Here is a 9,234-nt window from a genome sequence, read left to right on the forward strand (position 1 = left end):
GGCCTAATGTGTCTTGCACAATCTGGGAGGGCGCAAGATGTTTTGCACAAAGACCATGGAAATTTGCAGAGACAGAATTGCAAGAATTCCAGCATCCAGATTGTGGTTGGACAGTTCAAACCTTCCCCAGAAGCAGGGGTCACTTTCTGATTGGCCCACAGCAGCTTTGCCAAGAAGAAACTAAGCCCTGAGAATCTGTATAAAACAAGCAGTTTGGGTCAAAGCATCCATGTAACGCTCATATATCTGGATGAGAGAGACAGTGAGTGGGACTATCATCACCGGGCTACTAAGAGCACCCCCAGTCTGGTAACTACTAAAGTCACTTCCTTTATGCTCACCCTATTAACATTTCCTTTAATGTTCCATCTAGGGAGATGGCTGTGAGATCCAGAAAGAGAAGAAGCACACAGCTGTCATAACCCCTTGAGTGAGTGAACTATCTAAAGGAACTTTCTAGCGAGCTCGAGAAACTACTCAGGGTCACTGTGACGGAGAACTGGAGAACACATCTTCATGCCAGTTTTAGTGGATAAGTGGCACAATTATATGCATTTTGTTTGCCCCAATAAAAACTTGGTTATTGTAAAGATACTTGAATTAAAACCATCTACAGGTTAATTCCAGTTATCCAAATTCCCTGTATCCAGAAATCCTAGTTCTCTGAATGCACAGTATGTCCCCCTGTAGTGGTGTGTTAGCTAATCACCCACTGATTAACTAACCGTAGGGCTCTGGGAACTGTGATTTGGGAGGATTTCTGAAGTTAGGGATGATGGCAGCGAGAAAATGGGGAGAAAGTAGGGGAGGAGAGAAGAGGTGATGTGAGGGAGAGAGAGAGAACTGGCAAAAAGAAAACAGATGAAAAGATTAAGGTGGAGATTGAAAGGAGAAGGGTTCAGGGAGAGAACCACAGGTGCAGACAGAAGAGAAATTAAGGGAAAGAGAACAGGGCAGGAGAGAGGAGAGAGAAGGAAGGTAGAGAGGAGGATAGAGGAGAGAAAAGTGGAAGGAAAAAAGATGCAGGAAGAGGTTAATTAGCCACCTGAGACCACAGCCACCTTGGCGCTTCCTGAGGGCATCCCGGCACTGATGCCCTGGGCTCCACAAGCACTAGTACAAATAGTGAGGGATAGGGCTGTCTCACTCCCTTGGCTCTGTCAGTGCTGGGAAATGCTCAAAGCAGCACCAAGGAGGCTTCTGTCTCCTGCAGCCTCTCTGCCCTCCTTTCCTCTCTCATCCGTCCTTCCTTCCCCCTTTCCCTCCTCCACCCTCCTCTCTGCCTCCCTTTGGGCTCTGTCCTTGGGGACCACCATCACTTTAGCATACAGGAGCGAAGATTAGCTCAGTCCCCTCCCCTCCTCCTCCTCTCTCTGACTTCTAGCACTAAATTCTCTAACACTTCTTCTGTTTGTTGAAATGTCCAGTTACCTGACAGTCTGGATGTTGCCCAGGCCAGTCAGATAAATGAGAGTGTGATGTAATAGAATGTGTGATGTATACGTGTATTTCACTAACAAACTGAATCGTTGTTGTCTAGAAATTAGGGTAACTCAGTATGTGATTCTGAGTGTTGAAGTCAGGAAATTCACAGCTTCTTTCCCAAAAGGAGGAAGAAGCTTTGAATTGGCTGGTAAACTAAAGATTGTTCCCACTGTCTGAATATTGAGTTAACCTTGAATATTTAGTTCAAGTGGGCTAAGAACAAAGAATTGTGGTAAAATTCCAGAGAAATTCAAATAGTTTGAATCATTATCTACACAAAGTGTGAAAATGAATTGTGATTTAATTCTTAGTACTTAAGTAACTTGTCTAATTTTCTAAGTAGTAACTTTAGAGCTATTTGTTAAAACTACCAGAGGGTGCTCCCTTAATTCCACTGGGGAACATTTTGATTAGAAATGGATAAGAATCTGCACTAAAGGATTCATAGTTCCTGTTAGTACCAAAGTCAGTTGCCCAACATAGTAAAGAACTAGGGTAAAGTTTGTCTATGTAACACAACTGTGATAAGGCCTTGAATGAATTTATGTGACTTGTTACCTTTTAGCATTCATTATTACACATTTCATAAACATGAACATCCAACCACCTTTCTATTACTTTCTGTAATTTCTTAATTGCTTTCAATTCTATCTTGGCTAATAAAATATTTAATTGTGCAATAATTCTCCAATCATTCTTATTTTGGCTAAGGAAAAAGAGATTAGGATGAGAAACCCAATTTAAGACACTCAATTAACATTAAAATTAGTTACACAAAATTTGTTTTTTAAAATATATTTTGCATCACACAATCGTATTTCCCTGAAATATTCCTAGGAGCTGTTCAGCTGTATAGATAAAATCATTATTATTATTATGAGACTACAGAACACATTATAAATGCCGTTTGGATGAAAATAATATTTCTACACAGTGGCAGATTAATGCACAGGTCTATGGAGCCCATGCCTGGCGGCCCTGCCCAATTTGGAAACCCCTGTAGGAGCACCAGAACCAGTATAGAAGTGCGGGGTCCACTGAAATTGTGGCCCCATCCCCTGCTCCTCCTCTTTCCTGGGGATCCCACCCCCTGGCCAGGCCAGAAGCTAGAGCCAGGCCACAGTAAGAACACCCAGGGATCCTGGGCCGCTCTGGGGAGCCCCGGACCCTCTACCTGCCCTGGGCAGGGGGCCAGGATGCCCAAGAGCAGCCCCTGGCCCACGTCCCAGCCGCCCAAAATGTGCCACCCAGGGCAGGTGGAGGGTCTGGAGCTCCCCACAGTGACCCTAGCTCCTTGGGTGACTCTGACCACAGCCCAGGGCTGGCTTCCAGCCTGGCTGGGGGGCGGGACCTTGGGGGGAAGTGGAGGAGCAGGAAGCAGGGCCATGTGGTGAGGGGAGTGTCTGTGGGGGTCCCCAAATGTTCTTTGTGCCCAGGGCCCCAAGAAATTTTAATCTTCTTCTGTTTCTACAGCTCAGCATATTCCCAGTGTCCTATAAATATAGGGACTTTTTGCCTCCTCCCTGTCTTTCTGTCTCTTCTCTCCAGTTACACTGAGTTGCTGGCTGACCTTCAGCAATGAAGATCCTTTGTCTGCTGTTTGCTGTTTTCCTTCTAGTGCTCCAGGGTGCACCAGGTAAGACGTAAATGAAAATGATGGATGATACAGAGGGATATATGGGCATCTATACTAAGATTGTCTACTACTGTCTATTAGAAAATATGTTTCTGACTTTTCGCTTAGGAGCTCTAGCACCTCTGAAGTTTTCAGACAATATGGGAAATTTGGCAGTGGAATTGTCTGGATGTTAGGAGTGTGTCTTTGCTGCCCCCAAGAAAATACATAAAGATTTGACTGAATTATGACCAGTGGAAAAATATTGCCATAATGTTTTCCTCAGATATTTCTGAGGCTTGCTGCTTAAACAACCCTATATTGTCTCTGCACTGTGCATACTCTTCCTCTAACAGGCAATCACAGAACTGAACGTCAGAATGGTGAAGAAATTGGTAAAGAAATTGAGGTGTGGCCAACTTCTGTTCAATACTCCCGTTGGTGAAAGACAAAGTGCATAGAGCTGGGAGTTAAAATGTAACTTCTGAAGCTGGCTAGTGTTCATAATTCTGTGCCTTTCACAACCTCTATTATAAAGTCAGGCCTCATGTCCTTAAAGTGGCAGCCCTTCGTCTTAGTGTCTTAGCCCCACTCTCTCTAAGAATCTGTCACTATGATGTACTTGGCTGCTTTCTAAGAAATTATATTATCTGAGGGGTGGGACAGTGTTTGCAGACATGACAATGTGTCTGTTTAGATTGCACAATAACCTTCAGTTCAAAATGTTCTAACCTAAATAGTCTACAAGCTTTGAGTGTGCACACTGGGGCTGCATTTTCAAAATAACAGGCCCTTCATGTGTAACCAAAATCTGGCAACTGGTCATGAAGACATTATTTCCAAGTGAGATTTCAGAGAAAAAAAAATCTGTACAGAGTCTCACAGACAGGCATGATTTGAAACGGGAAGGGACTTTTTCAAGCTATTCTATTTCAAAAATGTGTAGCCATCCAACCCAGTTCTGCCCTACTTCACCAAATTGCATTTGTGATACTGTCTGGCACGTCACTGCTAGAGACAGAGGGAATCAAACCCACAGCAGGAGCCACCTAGGGAAAAATGGCAATCTGAGCAGCTGCAAGCTTTCCCTCACTTAAAGGCAGAGGGCAGCAAAGGACCCTATGCTGAAAGCTACAGTTCTCAACTCTGCAGCCCAAGGGCCAGTGCCCCTGTTTAATGAACTTGCTGCATTCTCTTCTTAGTGGCAGCCACGAATGGTCACAGAACTACACCCATCTCAATAGCACTAACCCTGTGATAAAAGTTTGGACTTGAACTTTTGGGCTGATACGGTCAGGTATAACTGAATAAGAAATGCCTGTCCTCTTGGGATCACAGCGCCTATTTAGCTCTGAAGAATGATGAGTGACTTTTTTTTTCTGTGTGCAGAATTCTCCCAGGCTAAGAATCCCTTCCTGCAATGTAGACTCCGTGGGGGTAATTGTTACTTTAAGAGATGTCTCTTCAATTCTAAAATCATTGGCATATGTGATAGACATCATTTCTGCTGTGAAAGGTAAGTTCAGCATTGCACAAGGCAGACATTGCAGCGGGAACAGAAATGCCTGTTCCTCTCCTTCGCACACCTGAGCTGTTGTTTAATGCTCTCGGAGGCTCAGCACATGTGGCCCAAGGGCAGGGCCAAAGGGAGGCTTTAAGCCACTTTTGTGCTGCTCATATTCTAGGCCACCTGAGGGCTGAAGTGGTCCCAGCATGTATTAGAACCACCCCAGTGGTTTCTCCTACATAGAACAGCCCAACCCAGGCTGCACATGGGCTATTCTACAGCTAGGAGCAACCCAGATTTTCTCCTGTGCTCAGTGCTATTGGGATTGCCCCCAGAGACCTGACAGCCTCCAGCAACATCTCCAGCACCACCCAACTCCAGTGCTTGTAACAGGGACAGAATAGATCTATTATGGCAGCCGTGTGCTGCTCATGCTTTGGGAGAATTCCTCCTCGCCCCCTGGACCCTTTTACAGACTCCATATTCTGCCATAGCTTTATATACGGGCAGGCGTTGGGGCCCAAATATACCATTGTCTACATTGCTTTTATATTTTAGAATGTAGAAATCAAGCAGGAAAAACAAAAGTCTGGCAAAGAGAGTGTGGAGGCTGTGTCTACTCTTTAGCAGTCTGCAGGAGAAGTGAAGGCAACTGTGAGAAATAGAACGTTATCTATAACCAATGGGATACAGAGGAAATAGCAATCAATCTAAATTGGAAGTAATGAAGTGCAGCAATATGCAAAGGGAAGAATCCTCAGCTGACAGGTGTAAGGACAAGAAAGCATTGTTTTAAAATTTCAGGAAGAAAAGAAATGCTTATAATGGTATAGACCCATTCCTAGATGTTGAAAAAAATCTTCACAATGAGGCAGGAAAGGCAGAAGTGTTCAATAAATATTTCTGTTCTGTATTTGGAAATCAGCAGGTTGATGTACTGATATTACATGAGGATGGTGACTTCTATCTAGTCCATTAGTAACTAAGGAGGATGTTAGCATCTGCTAGGGATAAACGTTTTTAAATCAGCAGACCTAGAGAACTTCTGTCACAGAATCCTCAAAGAGTTAGGTGAGGAGATCTTTGTTCCACTGATCATTTCTGAGACATTTTGGAATGTTGGGAAAATTCCAGAAGATGGGAAGCGTGATAATGTTATGCCAATAGGCACAAAGGACAGGCAAGATAACCCAGGAAACTAGAGGCCAGTGAGCTTGACATCAATCCGTGGCAAAATAATGGAAATGATGACTCAATCAATAAAGAATTAAAGATTAGGAATATAGTTAATATAGTGAACAGGGATTTTAGCATATTAGGTCTTGCTAAAGAAACCTGCTTTATTTTTAGATGACTTTGAAGTTAGTTGATAAATATAGTTGTCAGGATGTAACATAATTATATTATTGCAAAGAGTTTGACTTAGCACTGCTCAAGAATCGGAATGAAAAACTAGCACCTTACAATCTCAGTAAAACACATTCATATAATATAATATAATTAATTAATATAATATAAAACTTGTCAAAGGGAATCATCATCTAATGTGGGTGTCTCCAGTAATTGCATTGAAGTGTTTAAGTATATTTACAGGGAGAAAATACAAGATTCTCAAGGGCTTTTTAATCTAGCAGAGAAGGGAGAACAAGAACCACTGGCTGAAAGCTGAAGCCAGACAAATCAAGTTAGAAATAACAGAAAAATGTTTACAATGAGGATGTTTAACCACTGGGACAAGGTATCAAGGAAATGAGGTATTCTCCATCTCTTGGGGTCTTCAAATCAAGGATAGATGCCTTTGTGGAAGATAATCAAATACAAATTGCTGGGCTCAATATAGGGGTAACTGCAGGGAAATTCCATGGGCTATGTCTTACAGGAGGTCAGACTAGATGATTTGTTGGTCCGTTCTGGCCTTAAAAGGTATGAAATTCTGGGAACAAATAGCTGTTGTCAGCTGAGCGTTTTTATTTATACAGCTTGCAAACTCTAAAGCTACAGCTTAATAAAAAAAGAAAAGCTGAAGAGTTTGGAGTTTACTGACACCTGAGGATGGGTGTAAGTTTGTGTGTGTGTAAGGAGGGTAAAAAAATAAAAAGTAAATAAGGTAAAGTATATTCAAATTAGTTAAATCACAGCTGTCCTGGTCCTCCCTCAAGTTTCCATCCAGACAGACCCAGTGTGAAGAATATTTGAGTGGAAATTGAAAAATTCATTAAAATTGTGTTCGACCAGCACCGTGCAGCATGTCACTGGGCTTCCTTACAGAATATGTGGGTCCAGACGCTGCTAATATTAATGCATATGAGGAACTATGTTAAAATATAGTAGCTTGTGTATGAGAGCTCACAGACTGGAGATGCTGTAACACATCTGTGTGCTAGGCACTATCTTGCTCAACAGATTGGAGAATGAACCAGACATCTCCAGAAGGAAGCTTTTGGGTCTCTACAGATCAAAGGACCAGGCTCTCTAGCTGGGGCTGTAACAGACTCCCATTCACTGTAGATCAGGCACAGAGGGGACACGTAACACACACTGACCAGTGGGTGACACAGGCATATTATCAGAGTGCTCACTCTTCTATGTAATTAAAATGGCACCAGTCTACAAAGGATTTAAAACCATTTAAGGGCTCATGATTCCTTCCATCCATAAAGCAGCTCAGTACAGAGTCTTAGCCCTTAACCAAGGGAGGTAGTTGTAAAAATCTTGGTGATGTCAATGTGAACACTATACATATATTTTTTGAATGGTTTAAACATCGAGGTTCCAGTTAAAATTAGACTGGCCACATTGTAAATCTCTAAGCTTTTTTATTTCTGCTCTGCTTGTTTCAGACATTATCTGTCATAAATTATACAGGACACCCTGTCTGGTCCTATTAATGTACAGCTCCCTGAGAAGCATTTGGGAGAGTGGGAGATTTCCCCACCTATTAAAACACCAAATATGCAGGTCGGGGCAGGCAATGTGAAGCTGGGAGCCCCTTTAGCCTGCAGAGTGAGAATCAGGGAACTAGGCTGGAGTACCCATGCTTGCATCTGCTCGGTAACCCTCCTGGCTGATTCACTGAGCATGCTCAGATATCCATGCTGTTATCAGGCCAGGCTGCTAATATGGCATTGCCCTCAGAACAAAGTTAACCATTGATAGAAGTGAAATTTCCCTTTTTCTTGAAGAGTAAGTTATTTATCACCTAAATACTTATCTATCATTTTAGCTTCAGCTGTGCCTAAGGTGTGTTTAATAGAATAACTGTGCCTGGATGAGCATTGTGCTTTTCTCCACTGTAGTTCTTATAGGCAGCCAGTTCTCCTGTTTAGATACATATGACTATCCCCTTTAAAACTCTGTAACAGAATGTTGCAATAGGAAAAATGACTTCCCTGTGCTGGAGTTAACCAGGGATTCCTTCACTCACCATAGAGTGACAAGGCAATTCCTTCGCTGCCTTTTGATTGGAAATCAAACATCATAGTATTTCTGTTCTAAAGGAAAACATCCAAAAATCTGATTCTCTTTCCTTCATACAGGCAACTTTTTGACTGATTGTCTAGGGAGGATCTCTGGGAATCTGGCACACAGCCACTTGCTTCTAAAATCATCAAATCCTGCTTCAATGGAACACTGATGTGCTGTTTATTTAGGCTGTAAAAAATCTTGTGAGTTGGAAAAATTCCAGAAGGGATCCATTGTATCACTCATATAAGATTTGTTACTCTCCTTTTAATAAAAGCAAGCTGGTTTCAGATAATATTGCTGAAGTGTGTATTGGTGGGAGGCAAGGGGGCTGTTTCTATCATTCATCTCCTTTAAAATTCCATCTGGTTTATTTTTTTAAATTTAAAATAAAATAAAATTCCCTAAAAAAATCTCCCTGTTGCATGTTATTTCCTCACCTGGGTGTTTATAGATCAAGGTCCCAACATCTCTGTCGGTTTCTGTGAGCTCCTCTGGGTAGATCTTTAATTTTTACAACTTGTACAAATCCTTTCAGTTTGTGGTGTCAGAGGAGCTGGGTCCCGTCACAGACTGACCGTACAGTGTGTAACACCCACCGTGGAGCTGCATGGCCTCTAGACCCCCTCCCTATGTTCCAAAACTCATCACCCGCACCGAGGAGAACAGAGGAAATCAGGCCGGTCTGGATTCCGGTGTAAGGCCTGATTCTCCTTCCTGTTACACAGACTGCTGTATATCAGTGGTAACTCCACTGAAGCCACCGTTATACTTGCAATGGCATAAAACTGGCCTAACTGAAATCAGAATCACATACACTTTTGTGCACAAAAGGACAATACGGAATTTGCAAAAGGAAAAGTTTTTGATTATTTCAAGGGAACATGATCCTTCAGAATTCATTTCTCATCCCATCCCAATGGTTCCTGAAACAACAATTTACCATTGTACCACACATCAGAAATTTCAGGCAGATTTTTTTTTAATCCACTTGATGTGAAGAAATCTACATTTGAAATTTTTTATCCTCGCCTTAATTAGGCAGAGGTTGTCATCTTTCCATCATTGTATTCATTGTAGTGTCACTAAAGTCCAGCAGGTTGCACTGTAAGACAGCAAGTTCCAATTTCAAAGATGATGCTCAATTAGAAAGAGCATCTTTCTG

At 42.3% G+C, this 9,234-nt stretch overlaps 1 long non-coding RNA gene across 1 annotated transcript; it reads left to right on the top strand.

Annotated features, from left to right (window-relative positions):
* The first annotated feature begins 252 nt into the window (after positions 1–252).
* LOC120400334 lies at positions 253–8,291 on the top strand. The gene is made up of 4 exons (XR_005595742.1): positions 253–309; positions 3,034–3,121; positions 4,490–4,616; positions 8,144–8,291. It is a non-coding gene; the product is annotated as an uncharacterized LOC120400334 (long non-coding RNA).
* Positions 8,292–9,234: the final 943 nt, after the last annotated feature.

The sequence above is a fragment of the Mauremys reevesii genome, linkage group 3 (assembly GCF_016161935.1).
Source record: "Mauremys reevesii isolate NIE-2019 linkage group 3, ASM1616193v1, whole genome shotgun sequence".
NCBI lineage: Eukaryota > Metazoa > Chordata > Testudines > Geoemydidae > Mauremys > Mauremys reevesii.